The following is a 16744-nucleotide window of genomic DNA, read 5'->3' as shown; positions in this document are numbered from 1 at the left end:
GGTTACTGATTGTCTAAACAGTAATGCTACGTCCACAACCTCTCTCATAACTCTCGACTAACAGTTTGTAATTGGTTAATTTGTAAATGAATAGGTGTGGACCCATAATAAATAGGCGGACTTATTTGACGCTGTCATGTGTGAATTTGTGGAGAGAAGTTGTAAGATTTGGTTGTGGACCTAGCATATTCTGGTCTAAAACATTACTTATTTAACTTTACCTTGTTGAAAAATTCCCCGAGCCCCCATTAGTCTCAGTTATTGTCAAGAATTTATGTAATCTTTAATCCAAATTAATTTTACATAGTAAGAAACTAAGAATTAATGCATGTTTTAATCAAAATTCATTATTGACAAAACACTAGTCTTTAACTTACAAAGGCCGACTAATAAGCAGCAATTGATTGATCTGACGCCAAATCTCAAAATCATCATAACAAGAAACTTGACGAAAACGATGCCCTTGTGCTTGTCTAAGAACATTACTCAAGACTGTAAAACTGACAAAGACCACTGAACTCAACCCAACACCTTTGGCCGTTGACTCCCCGATCCACTTCCCTTTTGCCGTCACAACTCCACTAATTCATCTTTATCTTAATCTTGTTATTCCTGCCCCCCGTACGTGAGAGAAGGAATAGACAGCCAAATGGAAGGGTGGAAATTAGACAAATGGGTTACGAAGTCAAGACTCGTTCTGATTCTTGCGTTTCTGCCATCAACGCGTACTATCATCAGGTTGGTTTTTTTTTTTTTTTTTTTTTTTTTTTTATTTATTTTTATGGATTTTTTTTTTGGCCTCTGAAAATACGATTAATAGTTTTTCGGTTTGTTGATGTATGAAGGTTCTAGTTGAAGAGAGAGGTGTGTGATATTGGAAGCGGCAGAACATGATAAAGATTGCGTTTTGGCCAATTTTGGCTGCTCATTTATGGCTTCCAACACCTTCTAAAGCTTCTGCTTATATTCCGCAGCCGAGTCTCGTCTCGTAAGGTTTTTTTTTTGTTTTTTTTTTTTTTTTTTTTTTTTTTTTTTTAAATTATCATGAAAAAGAATCTTTGAGAGGCTCAACGTAGGAATAGTCCATTTGATTTCTATTTTTTTTTTTTTTTTTTTTTGTTATTTTTTTGTGTTATGGTTGAATTTGTGGTTATACTTAACAGAGAGCCCTTGAGAGGGTATTGAAGCTGTCTGTTATTTGATTTCTAAGGCAGAGACGATGATGTAGCTGTTGACTTGCACTTTAAGGTGGGGAAGAGTTTAAAATTCACCTATCTTCTTAATTGTCTTATAATGTATAAAACTTTCAAAATCTTCGAATTAAATGACTAGGCTATGAATTTTGTTTTGTCACAAAAGCACTTAATTATTGTGCATAATAATTGCTGATGTAGATATCTTGTTATGGCTTAAACATTGATTTAATTTTGCTACCATTCTATGATTACCAAATTGGAATGATTTGAGTTGACAGTATTAATAACAAAGTGACCATATAGTTGAAATATTTTTCATGTGAGCACATGTAACTGGCAGATTTTAACACTTCTCTCCTATTTTTTATTTAAAGCTCCAAATATTCTTATTTATGAAGTGAAGTATGAATTTTGCATGTTTTCTCGAGACAGTTCGTTGAGTTTATATCTTGATGTATTGTTCAGATCTTTGTTGCTTGCAAATGAAATTTATGTCTTTTGCAGCTACTAAAAATTTTCCCAAGATCTGGTTTCTCTGAAAAGGGTCCAAGTGCTGTGCTTCTACTGGGTCGGCCTGATCTGTCTTTGGCCATTGTTGAACAGGTGCCCTGCTATCGCTTAGTGAATTATGCTCATGTTCTTTAACTAAAGTGCAAAAATGAATGATTATTAAACATTCCAATAGCAACTTCTTATTTGTATTAAATTAAAGATTAACAGACCTATATTTTAAATATTATATGGTAAGGATATAGCTTCCAAAACAACAGTTATTTATGAAAACCACTCTTGAGTTGTTTGTTGCTCACTTGGGTTCTATTGATTGAAATTTGATAGGTTTACCCTATAATCAACTAGAAGAGTATGTATATGGTATGCTTGCTTTTCCTTTACTAAGCTGGGACGAATTGCAGATGCTGAGGAAGCTGCAAAAAAGGGATTTGAGATCACAAGCAAGACTTCTGGGTGCAACATGCTGTGAGTTGTCATTATTGTTCTTCTTTAAGAAAGTAACTTTACCATGTTTCTAAAATTTCACCTTAAGTTTTTGTAAATTACTTTTCTAGTTTAGATTTTGAATTTATGAATCTTACACTTCTTAGAAGCTTTCTGAGTTTGTCCTTATTTATTAGCTCTGACCACTGCAGCTTTAGAATTATGAAAAATAATGATCATCAATACCTGAGTTTCCACAGTGGACCTGATTAAAGAATGTGTCTTTTTCTATTCTAATTTATTAAGACAAGAAGCTGCGTTACGATCATCCAATGGTATTCATTAGTGATTTGCATGCAGTTGTGTCATGTCCATATGATGTCGTTTCCAAGAAGCAGTACGTTTCATGGAGAATGTCATCAACATGGAGTTCTTGCTCATCTTTCATGTATGTATATTTAATTCATTAAACTGTTTTTATCCATATTTTGGTTCCTTTTTGTTCTTATGATTTTGTGTGTGAATCGTTTAAATTTTAGGTATACACACAATTGGTGGCATGTGTCCCTTTGTTACTGGAAGTCATTCTCCAATGAGTAAAGTCCTAGAGGTTTATGACAATTATCTGGAAGGAGTTGGATCAGATTGATGCATGCCTCCAGAGGTATGTGTTTTTGTTCAAAAATAGGATGAAGATTTTTTATTGTGAGTCCTCATGTCTTCTGTATTTAGGTGTACCTTAATGCTTTAGGTTTGTTGTTGCGGTTCATGTCGAGGCAACTTGACATCTTTGGGGACCGTCTAAAGTTAGCAGGTCGTGTAAAAGAATAAGTGAGTAGACCACCCAAATTTTTTTAGTTTTTGATAAGTGTAACTAACTTGTCTTGAGAAAGTGTTTAATTCATTGACTTACAGATGTTCTAAGAATTGAGGTTAGAAGATTATTATGATTATTGTGGCTTCTTTTATTTATATACTGCTTACCAGAGCAAGTTTATCTTTATGACTTTTATTTTTTTTTTTAATTAGATTTTGCACATTTTACTCATTTTTGGACCATCCTGAATGTTTTTCCTTCGAGAACCTCTTTTTTGTTTTAAACCAGTATCTATTTGTTCACCTAGTTACATCAGTATGAAATCACATTTCTATGAACATGTGTGTTTTGAATAATATAAATACACATAGTTAAGAGACAGTGTGAAAGCGATAATAATGCTTATGTCCTTGTTAGCTTGCCTTTAATTACCAAGTTACATAAAGCTCATAACCAGTTATGAGTGGATTCTGTAGATATGATCCTGTCCTCTTCTAGCGAGTGTACGTTTGTCTGGAATGGCAGGTACCTAGTCTCACGAAGTGAGTGTTGCAGTTCATCATTGTAGTCTTCCTCTTATGTAGATCAAATAGGAGGAAAATTTTAAAATATTTATCTGTGCAATTTGGGAGAATGCATATGGTTGTGATCTGTGAAAGGAAACATTTTACTTGTTAGATTGCATGCTACGGTAATATAAACTTGAAATAGCAGCATTCTTCTTATGCGGATTGTTTCAAATGATGTTTATTCCATTTTTTTCACTATTAACCACATGTATATGCCACTTCACCATTTTTTATTTTATTATTTTTTGCATTATACAATCTGGATTTTCTACATGAACTAGGGCAACTGGTATTTAGAGTGGCATTTCGATCTGTTGATATTATGGGCATTAGCTTTACTGGAGAACTTTCTAAAGCAGAAGATTTCCTCAAAGGCCTGAAGTCAAGGTTAGAAGAATATACTTCCTTGCATATTTTATGTGCAGCCAGCATTTATTCATTTCAATTATTTTTCTTGCAGATTTTCTATGATATCAAGAGAAGCAACAAATAATGCAGATAGGATTACAGTTTATTATGATTTTCTCTTCTTTTGCCGCTTACCATAACTTTGTGTCTCGCCTTCTTCACTCGTGCTCTGATATCATGTAAAAGCTGCCTTGAGAATCTTGGTCACACACACCTTTAGCGTGTCTGTTATGGAAGGCTAAGGTGTTGACATTTTCATTGGAGAACTAGGAATACTGTTAGTTTTAGCTTAACAAAGATTTTGTGGTAATGTTATTACTAAAAGATGGATAGAAATATTAACATCCTGCCTCAGGCTTTGCATCTTAGCCTTTAAATACCGTGATGCTCCTACTGTGAGTATTGTCATGCTTTGCCTTAGTTATCCATTTTGCTTTACACAGCTTGCAGAAGCCCTATACATACGGAAGGGGTAATGACCAAAAAGCATGGGATTGGCTTGGTCCAGATTTGATGCCAATTTTTGTAAGGTATTATGATTGAGTAATGAAATCTGTGTCTGGATTCTGTCCTGTAGTGAAACATTTAAAACCGAAATTACTAAGTTTACTTCTTTATGCTCAGATGATTGGGCATCCATGAGCAGCTAGACGTATTTAATGAAGTCTGGTACATTATGTTGCTAAATACTGGACAAGCTGCCAAAGGTATATTAAACCTACTCGATTATATTCTAACTTCTCAGTAGTTCTCTTCTGACCGCATGTTTGAATTGCAGCCATAGAAGTAATTGAAAACGGATCAAGAAGAAGGGGCTCCTTTCACGTGCGTCTTCTGGTGTAGCTCTGCTGCGTATATTACTTTTTTTTTATGGTGTCACAGTTTAATGTAGATATTGCATCTTTGTTTCAGGAAAGAGCTTATCGATGACGAACATCATAAAGCAGCATTGCTGGAGAAAAGCCAAGCTAGAAGCTGCGTATTTCAAGTAGCCCAACACGAATACAGAGGTTGAACTGTGTCGTTCACCCTATTCTCCACAAAATTATTAAATAATGTGGTACATAGCTATTTTTCCATGTGTTAAGCTCCATTACGTATGTGTAATATGATTTGTATTTTGCTACTTGGAGCTTAATGGAATTGCATCATTGTTAAAATTTGTTTTTCTGGATCAGAATCTCAATTAATTCCTTGGGTCTTAAAACCGTCGTGTCGGATAAATTTCGAGTGATTACCTTATTAGTATGAAAAACTCGAACTCAAAGCTCGTGAAATCTTATTTTTGCTTTTTTTTTACCATCAAATCACCCAATATTAATGTATAATTGTTGTGACAAGAAAAGTAGACAACCTTTCCAATAAGGGTATGCATAAAAAGCCCTATCAGACTTGCAAGTATTGGTTCCCATGACCATTTCCCAGTTAAGAAAGAGATGTGTATCAAGTTTTGGGTGGTGGAAGTGGATAAAGCATTTATCCATGAATTTAAAGAAGCCATTAATGATTTAGATCATAGAATGTGCATTATACAGCGATTGCAGCTAAATCACTTACAAAAGATAGTATTAATCATTTACCAAGTGGTATGATGATTGATAGAGAATAGTATCACTGATAATTTATGTGTCTATACAAACACAGAAGTAAAATATATAGTGCACAACTGGGAATGTATTGACAACTAAGTCAAACCCCACTCCACACATGTGCATTTCCAGTGGACACATTCACAAATCACATCAATCCAATTCCGTTCAGTGTTGACACGTCACTTGCATTCGAATTCGACCCACGACGCCCACGTGTACGGCTGTTTCTGATTCTTTTCAGCTCCTCACTATTTCCTTTGCATCCGGACGGTATCTTTGTCAGCCGCCACACACCGAACGCCAGTTCAGCTGCCGCATCAACACCCCCATTGCCTCTCATCATCCACCAAAACCGGGTCCACCACCTGATGGAGCACCCAGTTGGATCTTCGACACCACTAATCACCAATGCCACCTCACGCTTATCTCTACTCTGATCCACTGCTTTCAACCCAGAAATCAACTCCCAGCACCACACCGAACTGTACACGTCACTCTTTTCAGTCAACCGGAAAGACCGGTGATAGTCCGGTCTAAATACCCGGCGCTCCCTGAGGTCCGGTACACACAAACCCAGAACTTGACGCCGACCGTCTCAGGAAGAACCATAAGCCTTGACAACCCACAATCTCCAACCTTGATTCTTCATGTCTTTCCAACAAAATATTTGACGTCGTGATATCTCTGTGTCAATTGGCGGCACAACTGAGAATGCAAGTACTCGAGAGCTAAAGCCGTTTGCAGAGCAATGTCAAGTCTCACTTGCCACGTCAAACCCTTTACGATACAGGCTATTGATCCATGAAGATGTGTCTGCAAGAGTTCCATTAGTGATATATTTCATACACTAAAGTAAGCCTCTAGGGTCGCTGCAGTACCCGTGAAGTTTGACGAGATTGGGTGATCAATGGAGCAAAAATCAAGATTTCATTGCAAAGATTTGGATAGAGAAGGCTTTGGTAGAAGATTGGTGTGCTGTGGTGTTGTTTACAGTGTATATTTTACTGCAACGATTCGGCCTAAGAGTTGACCTAAGTAGACTGAACCAAACCCTCCATCCCCGATTTTGCGCTTTGGGTCGAACTTATTAGTTGAAAATTCGAGTTCTTCGTAGGTGAAGACAGGAGGGAGACTAGCTGAGCGTGACGGTGAAGAAAGAATTGTTGGATCTTCATCTGAGGCTGATTTGAACTGTCTAGACCAAAAATAGCTATGCCAACTGAAAATGCAAGTAACAGCACATGTTAATGAAAGATGATCACTCAAGATAGCGATACGATTCGGTTGGTTTCGTGGATCCAAGGAGTTGATAAGCTAGATTTGGAGTGGAAACATATAAATGGCTTGTTGGGGTGTGAAGAGTTGAAGCCACAAACCCGTTCTGAGCATGGCAAGATTTGCAGCTCGAAAAGTAAGAGTCTTGAGCTTCATCATACTCAACTTGGATACCCGCCGATATCAAGAAATTACCAAGAAAATCCAAGACGTCACTTTGGCAACCCTGCTCAGATGAAAGATCAACATGTGTGTAATTCACAGTCATGGACGAGCTTCGCCGGGTTCTGATGAGCTTGCATTCAAAGGGACAATGGCTACAGTTGGGAAGATTTGGAGGGACACGCACAAGAACAGAGAGCGAGAGCAAGAAGCGTCGGAGACTCGAAAGGGAGAGCCGGAAGTTGATGGAATGGTCCCGGTACGGCAAGCAAGTGCAAAGAAGGACAAGCATTAGGAGATTTTGGGTTGTGGAGAGAGAGAAGAGAGGTGGAGTTGGGTTCGTAGAAGGAGAAAAATTAGGCTATTAATAGAGATAATAGCGTGTGAGAAGAAGATGAACATTTAACCTGAAAAGAGGATGGCCACAACCAGTGAAGAAGAAGAAGGAATGGAGTTGAAGTAAAGGCGGACATGCAGATCCAGAAGTAGTTTCTTTCTGTGAAGACATGACTGAGCAGCTCTAGAATAGTGAACCCCAGAAAAATGTTAAGGGAATAACATGAGAAGATGATGAAAACAACAAGAGCTTAAGGAACACATGGAGAGAAGAAATTAAATAAAATAAAATAAAAATATGTTGACATGAAAGGTAGGTAAAGATGTGAATTGAATCTTGATCTGGAGTGTGTGAAGGGAAATGGTTGCCTAGGTTATTGGAACAGAGAGAAGAAAAGGCAAAGGAGGCTTTTGGTTATCGGAAGCTAAAACTAAAGGTCAAAAAAAAAAAAATAACAACACTAGCGGGGTCACGTGAAATGAGGGGAGTGAGACAAAATACTCGAAAGGGTGTAGCCAAGAGAAGACTTAGGGGCCGGGAAGTGTGGAAAATACGGCCCTTGCTTTATTATTATTAAAATGGTTTGCTTTTTTGAATTTACATAGCTTTTCGTACTTGGGTCACTGAAAACTTTACGGTAGGTATGGAGTTTAATGACTTTGGATTGATCTGGGCCGTCGGCTTTCATTGTGGTTGGTCAATTCTGAATGCTCTTTTCTTCTCGTGATTCCCGCATTGTTTCTTCAAATTCTTCTGATTTCATCTTCTACTTGGCGCTTTTTATTTTATTTTATATTCAAAATAAAAGTGTTTTTTAAAGGCTGTGGTGTCAACAACAGAACCTGATAATTATGCTTAATTACATCTCCAATTTTATTTATTTCCCCCTAATTTCGCGATTCTTTCAGAGATATACATTGAAGAAGAGATGAGAGTGTCCTTGTCTGCATTCTGGTAACTATAATTACGGTTTTGAATAGGTAAGTGTACTCTGCAAAGTATTAGGCCTGCCCGCCTGCCTTATACGACTAACAATATTTAAGAAGACGCGTAGAGCTCCACGCCCCTATCACAGGCCACAGCTTTTTTGGTTTGATAATGTGAAAAGGTGGAACCATGAAATCTCCTAGAAGCCCTAATATTTGTTTATTATTTTTCTGTTTGCAGTCTCATTAAAATATAAATTATGTTCTTGGGCTTCATGTGTAGATTTCAGTGTTCTGGTAATGGGCTTTGATATAGTACATTCTATAGTCTATACTCATAGTCGAAAAGACCTTCTTCTTCTAGTCATGTCCCCACATAACAATAATTAAATAGATTGGTTGGTGAACCTTACCATATTCCCATCACCCAAACTATACCAAGATGTCATTCCACGAGGGTTATATGTTGAGCAGTAGAACTAGTACAGAGTATACCCCTTGATGTGCTCATCGCAACTTTCAACTTAGACGCAAGGCCCAGTGGGGACGAGAATTGACCATCTCAATCAATCCTCAGCATCTTAACCAGTGATGGATTTGGTTTTGAACATTCAAAACATTTATCTATAAACTCGTATTTGAAAATTTAAAAAATAATAATAATAATATTGCTAAGCTCACAACCACTCACACAAGCCCCGCTGTGATAACTCGTTATTGTCACCTCGTAAATAGGTCCCGCTTACTCATTTACAGAAGTTATGTAAAAAATTAACTTAACATTATTGATATAAAAAACCTTACAAGTGATGATAATTAACAGCTACTGATCATTTAGTTGATAAGAGCCACAAAGACTGATAGCTAATTCATATCTTTTGTCCAACAACGCACACAGAATTACACGGGGCAATCAAAATATCCTTCACTTTGGATTTCAATTCATATGATAACAATGAACTTAATCAGATTTAAGAGCTTTTTGAACAGATCCTACGAAAAATGCTTGCAATGTGAATTCGAAGTTAAACTCATACCATTACACCCTTCGTTTATTTTCCAGCATCATTATGCAACCCTAGAGAAAGAAGAGAACAAGAAAAGTAACTACTACCAGGTGGATAAATCCTCCTATGCCATTTGCACTCTATTTGTCAAACTCCCATATAACACCTCCATCCTCTGAATAAGATAGCCAATATATGTTAGCAATAAGTAAATTTTGGAAGACAAATACATAAAAGGTTAAGACAAATACTTCCAAATACCAACAAGTTTTTGGTCATGCCATTAGAACTATAATTGTTTAAAGAGATATTTCCATTACTTTCAAGCACTTCACGCGCCAAAACAACTGAAACATTCTAAAACAAGTCATCAATTTTCACAAGATTGAAATAAATTCCAAGATTCTCAAAGGCCAAAGAGAGAAAAGAAAAATATTGCATGATTTTATAAAGATTGTCATTCCCAGATTACATATGGCTACAACTGCTCATATATATGATATGAATAATGTTCACAATAAAAGGAAATGATTGGCATTTTTTGTTATCAGCACTCTTGTAATAGGCATTGCCTCCTTTGTTATAGATGGAAGAAATAACAACAAATCTTATTAAATGGGGATGCTAAAAAAATTACTCTCTCACTCTTTTTTCTTTTCCAATTCAATGTTTATTGTGAATGTTCTGATTAGCATTTAATGAATGACCCAGTGACAAAGGCACACCATTTTCTAGCAAAACATCCTGGACATCTCATCCCAATAAATCTGGGATGGGTGCCTCATGAAATTGCCACAACAAACAGACCATTATATGATCATTTTTCCATATCTAAAAGTTTAAGTTGCCTAGTCAAGCATCTCAGATTCCTAACTGGGTATGCATAAACATTAAAAATTCTTATCCATCTTGTTATATGCAACACTTTTCTCAAATGAATGGCTCACTTTCATTATTTTAACTTTGTTTAATAAAGTATATAAAAGTGATGTTCCTAAATCTTTATACTTCCCTTCTATGACTGAATTAGTATGCTCTAAAATTCTAGAATCATTTTCAAGATAGAGGACACCTTCAAATACACAACCTGAAAGGCTTCTGCCTGTTGAGGCTTTTGTTTTACATTGTAGTGAGTCAAGTATTCACAAACGCTTTAGAGAAGGAAGGGTCTAATCTACCCTAAAAGAAATGAAAAAGAACAGAAATCCAGGGAATACCTTAACTTTTCTTTTTTATCCAGATCTCCAGCAACATCCCGCACCAATTCCACCAGCAGCATGATCCATAGAATGCTATGGCAGAGGGTAGAGATCTACGAGGAAGGAAATAATACTCTGGAATTTGCCTAACCTTTTTTGGAAGCCGTTCTTTACTACTGCTTAACACCTGCACTTGGATCCTTCTGCAATTCTGCCAATGGCTTTCCAGTCAACTCCTTTAATGGATCTTTCGGCTCTTCACTTCCCATTACCTTACAATTTCAGTCCAATCTGTGAGTAGAAAGCTATAGATTGTTTAAACGGATCCAAAATATCAAACAATGTTAGAAATATGAACCAACAACACCACAATTTCAATGCTATGTCGAAACTCACATATACAAACACTCACATAGAAGCAGGCAAGTTGAATGCTCAATAATAGGTATCAATCGAAAGCCAGTTTCAGAAACAAAACAGATCATCTTAAGAGAAGCCAGTTTTTTTGAATCCTTGTAGAAGTTTCAGACAAATAATTGATCCACATCTCTATTATCTAAAGAGCTTGAACAAAGGAACCTTGCTGGTGCGTCTCTTTAGATGGTAATTCATTCATTAACTATGAGCTTCCATTATCTATGCTTGATCAACATGCATTTTAAAGAGAAAAAAAAATAGAAAAGAATTGAATAGTTTAATTCAGCCAAAAAGCCCGACTCACAAAATTTAACCAACAGTGATTTTAACTAAAATAATAAAGAATAGCGCATAACCAAAAACCCACAAATTATTACATTCAATCAAGTTTCTTTTTGTTTTTGCAATTCTGCATTAAAAAATAAAACTCTAATGCTATACAATACCACCAGTGCCATTTATCAAACACTTAATATGCAACATAACACACTGCAATTAAAACACAATGATATAAATCCAACCAATAAAAGACAATCCTGTTAACAGCATAAATCGCACATCCTCAATACCATATCAAGCATACATGATCATCATAACCAGCCATTTATCAAACACTTATATGCATACAGAACACATTTCAATTCTAAACACAATTGTATAAATCCACCAAATCCAATACAATCCTGTTACGCAGCATAAATCGCAACCGACAATCCCATATCAAGCATACATGATCATCATAACCAAATTTAATTTAAAAAAGGGACTGTTTCCGAAACTCCCAGCTAATTTTCCATTTGGTTACCCAAAAACCTAGATAAGTACGTATAAAGAAACTTACAATTGGTTGTGTATGTGTGGTATATAGTGTGAAAAAGCAAATCAAAGAACTTGTAAATACTGAGATTACTCCTTCTTCGGCGCGCGGAAAACCTAGAATAGTAAGTATAAAGAAACTTACAGTTGGTCTGGTGAAACTAGAAGAAGTATTGTTTGGCTTCGCAATATATTAAAAATAAGTTAGGGGCCATATGTAATTTTCAGGGTAGTATATTTGCAATGAAAACGATATAGGTTATTTATTTTTATTTTTTTTAATCAGAGTGTTCGGATCAGTTTGCGCATCCCTCAATTAATCATCCGTGACTTTAGAACTATTGGTCGAATAAGAGACCTAATGATCACCCCTATTAGCAACTGTAGGGACTCAAATTCGAGAGACCGTATTAGATCATCCTCTTGCTCTTTTACCATAAAAAAAACTTGAACTTGAGAGATCATGTTGCTCTTATACCATCATGTCACCCATTAGTAATAATTAGTTATTACTGTAAACCAAATTCCAATAATATAATAGAGTAAACGACATATTCCCACCCAAGGTTTGACGAAATCCTAAGTTAGTACCATTGGTTCCATTTATTCTAGATTTTCACTCTTAAAGTAACAGTGTTATGAATTTTTAGGGTTTAGAGGATGCAATTACCATAATGCCCTTAACCCTAAATTAATAAATTATGTTTTAACCCCTAAATTAGTAGAATTACAAAACTTACCATTTTATTTTCAAATTATATCAAAAACACCCTCAATCACTATACACCCTCGTCGGAAACAGCCTGATCTGGGCTGTTTCCAACGACGTCGAACCCCCTGGTCACCTCCATCACCTTCCCCGTAGTCCATTGTCCAAAACCCCTCTGGTTCCTGACTCATTTGCCCCTCTAATCGCCGGCACCGTTAGGCTTAGGGTTTCGGTGTTCTTCACCGGATTCCGGTCGATTCCGACGGTGAAAATCCAATTGGACACCACCAATGTAACCACCGTCTCCAAATCTATAAAACCCGTATGTCCCTAACAACCGTTTCGTCGTCATTCGCCGGCCGAGAGTTCGTGTTCATTGGTCGTTTTTCGTTGCCATGGCCAGCGATCAACGAGTGATAAGGGGTTATGAATGGTATGGTTTTGTAAAGGGGAGGATGGGGGTTCAAATGGTGGTGACCAAGGTGATTTTGGGTGGAAAAATCGTCGAAAAAGAGCGAAAAACGTCGGGAACGACGACTGCTAATGTGCGCCGGAGGACTGTTAGAGGTGGTGGTCTGCTAACGTGTTCCACCCATGTAAAATGACCAATTTACCCCTTTACCGTTACATCAAACGTTTTTCTGTCACTTTAAGGGTGGGAATCTGGAATAAATGGAACCAATGGTACTAACTTGGGATTTCGTCAAACCTTGGGTGGGAATATGTCGTTTACTCTAATATAATATCCTAAAAACCAGATCAAGTATTTATTATTGAATAAGTCTATCCTTACAAAGACTTATACAAAAAAGCCTACAAAGTGAAAAAAAAAAAACAAAGAAAAAACAGAAAAAGAGAAAGAGAGAGAGAGAGAAATCATGAAGATCAAGGATGAGGATTGTCTTTGTATGCCCTCTTTGTATTTGTCTTTGTAAGACTAACACTTCTCTTATTGAATAAGTTTATCCTTACAAAGACTTAAAAGCCTACAAAGTAAAAAAAAAAAACAAAAAAAAAAGGGAAAAAGAGAAAGAGAGAGAGAGAGAGATCATGAAGATCAAGGATGGGGATTGTCTTTGTATGCCCCATTTGTATTTGTCTTTGTAAGACTAATACTTCTCTTTATTATTTCCACTTCCATAGATGTGACTAAAAGCACGATCGACAATCTTTAAAATAGTTTATTTTATTGATTTAGCTCATCCGTAATGGATTATCGTTAATTATATATCCTTCTAACATTATTTAGATCAACGTTCTCTTTCTCACTCTATGAGTATAAGAAGAATATTGGTTATGACTTATGACCAATGCCCCACCTCCCCTGACTAAATTGTTTTTGTATCAAATATTTGTGAAAAAGGTGAGTTCCGCGCAGCTTAGTATTTAGTTTGTGAGAGGCTGGGGCCGTCCGTATGTTGGTTAGGTTGAATTTGATAGTGAGGAATCAATAAAATACTGTTACTCGTTAAATTAAAAAAGATAAATTAGCAAACAACACGAAATTTTTATAGTCTGGTTAACTACTCGCCACCAGTGGACTCATCAGAACTTTTAAACTTAGCCGTAAAGGCCCAGTAGGTAGGACTAGGGATGTCTACCTCTTGACCTACGAATTGAAAAGTTGACAAGTCAAACACCAAGTTGTCATGAAATTTGTAACTTACCAAGAAATGATACAAGGTTTAGGTTATTCATAGCATCTCCCGCAGAATTCAATTTCATATTTAAAANAACACCAAGTTGTCATGAAATTTGTAACTTACCAAGAAATGATACAAGGTTTAGGTTATTCATAGCATCTCCCGCAGAATTCAATTTCATATTTAAAATGAGTAAACGACATGTTTCCACCGTTTGACGAAATCCTAAGTTGGTACCATAGGTTTCATTTATTCTAGATTCCCACCCTTAAAATAACACTGTTAACATTTTTTAGGATAGTGAGGGTGTAATTACCATAATGCCCTTTAACCCTAAATTAATAAATTATATTTTAACTCCTAAATTACTAAAATTATAAATTAACCATCTTATTTTGAAATTACATCAATTACACCCTCAGTGACTGTGCACCGTCTCGGTTTTCACCGGATCTGGGCTATTTCCGATGCCGGCGAAACCCCTGGTCACCTCCATCACCTTCCCCATCATCCGTCGTCCAAAACCCCTCTGGTTCCCGACTCATTGGACCCTTCGATCGCCGGTGCCGTCAAGCTTAGGTTTTCGTCGTTCTTCGCCAGATTCTGGTCGATTCCGGTGACAAAAATCTAATTCGACGTCACCACGGCAACCAGCGTCTCCTAATCTACAAAACCCCTATGTCCCAGCAACCGTTTAGTGGCCATTCGCCGGTGGACACTGACAAAAACCAGTCGCATGTGGCGGCTATCGTGGCTGGAGATTGGCGGGCGATGAGGGGTTGTCAAGGGTATGGTTTTGTAGAGGAGAGGATGAGGGTTCGAATGGTGGTGACAAGGGTGATTTTGGGTGGAAGAATCGCCGGAAAAGAGCGAAAAACGACGGCGGCGATGTTGCTAACGTGCGTCGGATTTTTGTTAAGAGCAGCGATCTGCTAATGTGCGCCTCCTCTGTGAAATGACCAATTTACCCCTGAGCTGTTATATCTAACAATTTTTCATTACTTTAAGGGTGGGAATTTGGAATAAATGGAACCTGTGGTACCAACTTGGAATTTCGTCAAACCTTGGGTGGGAACATGTCGTTTACTCTTTAAAAATCAATAAAACGTTCTAGATTTCTTCGACATGCATTATCATAGGACATAATCATATAAACAAATAAAACAAAATTGTCTCAGAAAAAGAATAGACAATTTCAAAGAAAGTAGAAACTTGAGTTTGAACGGTGTCGACTTCTAAAATCAAACTTCAATCAACCATCTCTAGTCCTCTTCTACGACACATATCGAACAAGACAACAAACAACAGTGAACGAAACAAGGCCCACCCTTGTAGTTTTGATCTACTACAATGGAGGATGATTGTTTGAAAACAAAGCATCTACATCCCCATAATTAACCTACCCTTAAAATAAGAAGGATGAAGGATATATTTGATATTTTATGTATAGTAATATTTAATCATGGGGAAGTATGTATGGTGTTATTTAAATTTTGTTTAATTAAATCATATATTATTGTTGATACAGAAATTTGCACCAACTAGAGAATTTCGATTGACCATGTCAGAACCGGAATGAATGTGCACGTGATTACGGATAACCAGCAATGGATGAATAATAAATGCAATAAAGTAAATGGGAGAGAGATTTTTAAAGTGGTTCGGCAAGTTAGAACTTGAGTCTACGTCCACTATTATCCTATTGTTTTAGAGAGCTTACAAAGAATAGTATAATTCCTAGGAAAATTTGCTTAGAACAATTGTCCAGCCCCCTTGAAAACAAGTTATGATGGGTTTATATAGCACCCATTTACATGATAGAGTTGAGATAAGATTCAAATACGTAGGATTAGGAAGTTGCATGATTTTCAGCTACCTTAGTTGGAATCTAAGTCAACTTGAATATCTTCCTTCCAAATTGAGCCAATCTAAATATCTTCTCTCCTAATAGGGAATTATTCTCTTCGGATTGACCGCACAACAATAGCCTCCCAATTTTTGGAGTGCATAATCGCACTTCAAAAATTCATGTCTTTGATCTGGATGGTTGTCGCACTATAGGCTGCAGTCTCGAACTAAAGAACTTGAATTATGCTTGCCGCGGTCTAAGAGATCTGAGAGATCTTGAACAAGTGATCTCAAGCGAATGAGTGAGCTTATGAGATTAATCAGAAAGCATTAAGAGATTGATCTGAGAGCATAGGGAGCTCGATCAGAGAGTATAAGGAGCTCGATCTGAGAGTGCGAGGAGTTCGATTAGAAAGTGCGAAGAGCTTGATCTGAGAGCATAGCTCGATCAAAAAGTATGGAGAGCTTGATCTGAGAGCATAGCTCGATCAGAAAGCATGAAGAACTTGATCTGAGAGCATCGCTCGATCAAAAAACATGGAGAGCTTGATATGAGTGCATTGCTCGATTAGAAAGCATGGAGATCTTGATCTGAGAGCATTCCTCGATAAAAAATCATGGAGAGCTTGATCTGAGTGCATGGCTCGATCAGAAAGCATAGAGAGCTTGATCTGAGAGCATAGCTCGATCAGAAAGCATGGAGAGCTTGATCTGAGAGCATGGCTCGATCAAAAAGCATGGAGAGCTTGATCTGAGAGAATTGCTCGATCATAAAACATGGAGAGCTTGATTCAAGAGTATTGCTCAATCAAAAAGCTTGTAGAGCTTGATTTGAGAGTATATTGCTTGATCAAAAAGCATGAAGAGTTTGATCTGAGAGCATTGCT

The 16744-nt window shown here is 36.9% G+C and overlaps 2 pseudogenes; one reads left to right on the top strand and one right to left on the bottom strand.

Annotated features, from left to right (window-relative positions):
* Window positions 1–672: 672 nt before the first annotated feature.
* On the top strand, window positions 673–4941 carry LOC116136129 (annotated as a pseudogene).
* Window positions 4942–5663: 722 nt separating this feature from the next.
* Window positions 5664–7357, bottom strand: LOC116136128 (annotated as a pseudogene).
* Window positions 7358–16744: the final 9387 nt, after the last annotated feature.

This window comes from Pistacia vera, unplaced genomic scaffold, assembly GCF_008641045.1.
Source record: "Pistacia vera cultivar Batoury unplaced genomic scaffold, PisVer_v2 Contig31, whole genome shotgun sequence".
Lineage (NCBI taxonomy): Eukaryota > Viridiplantae > Streptophyta > Magnoliopsida > Sapindales > Anacardiaceae > Pistacia > Pistacia vera.
This window is presented reverse-complemented; position numbering and strand designations above follow the sequence as displayed.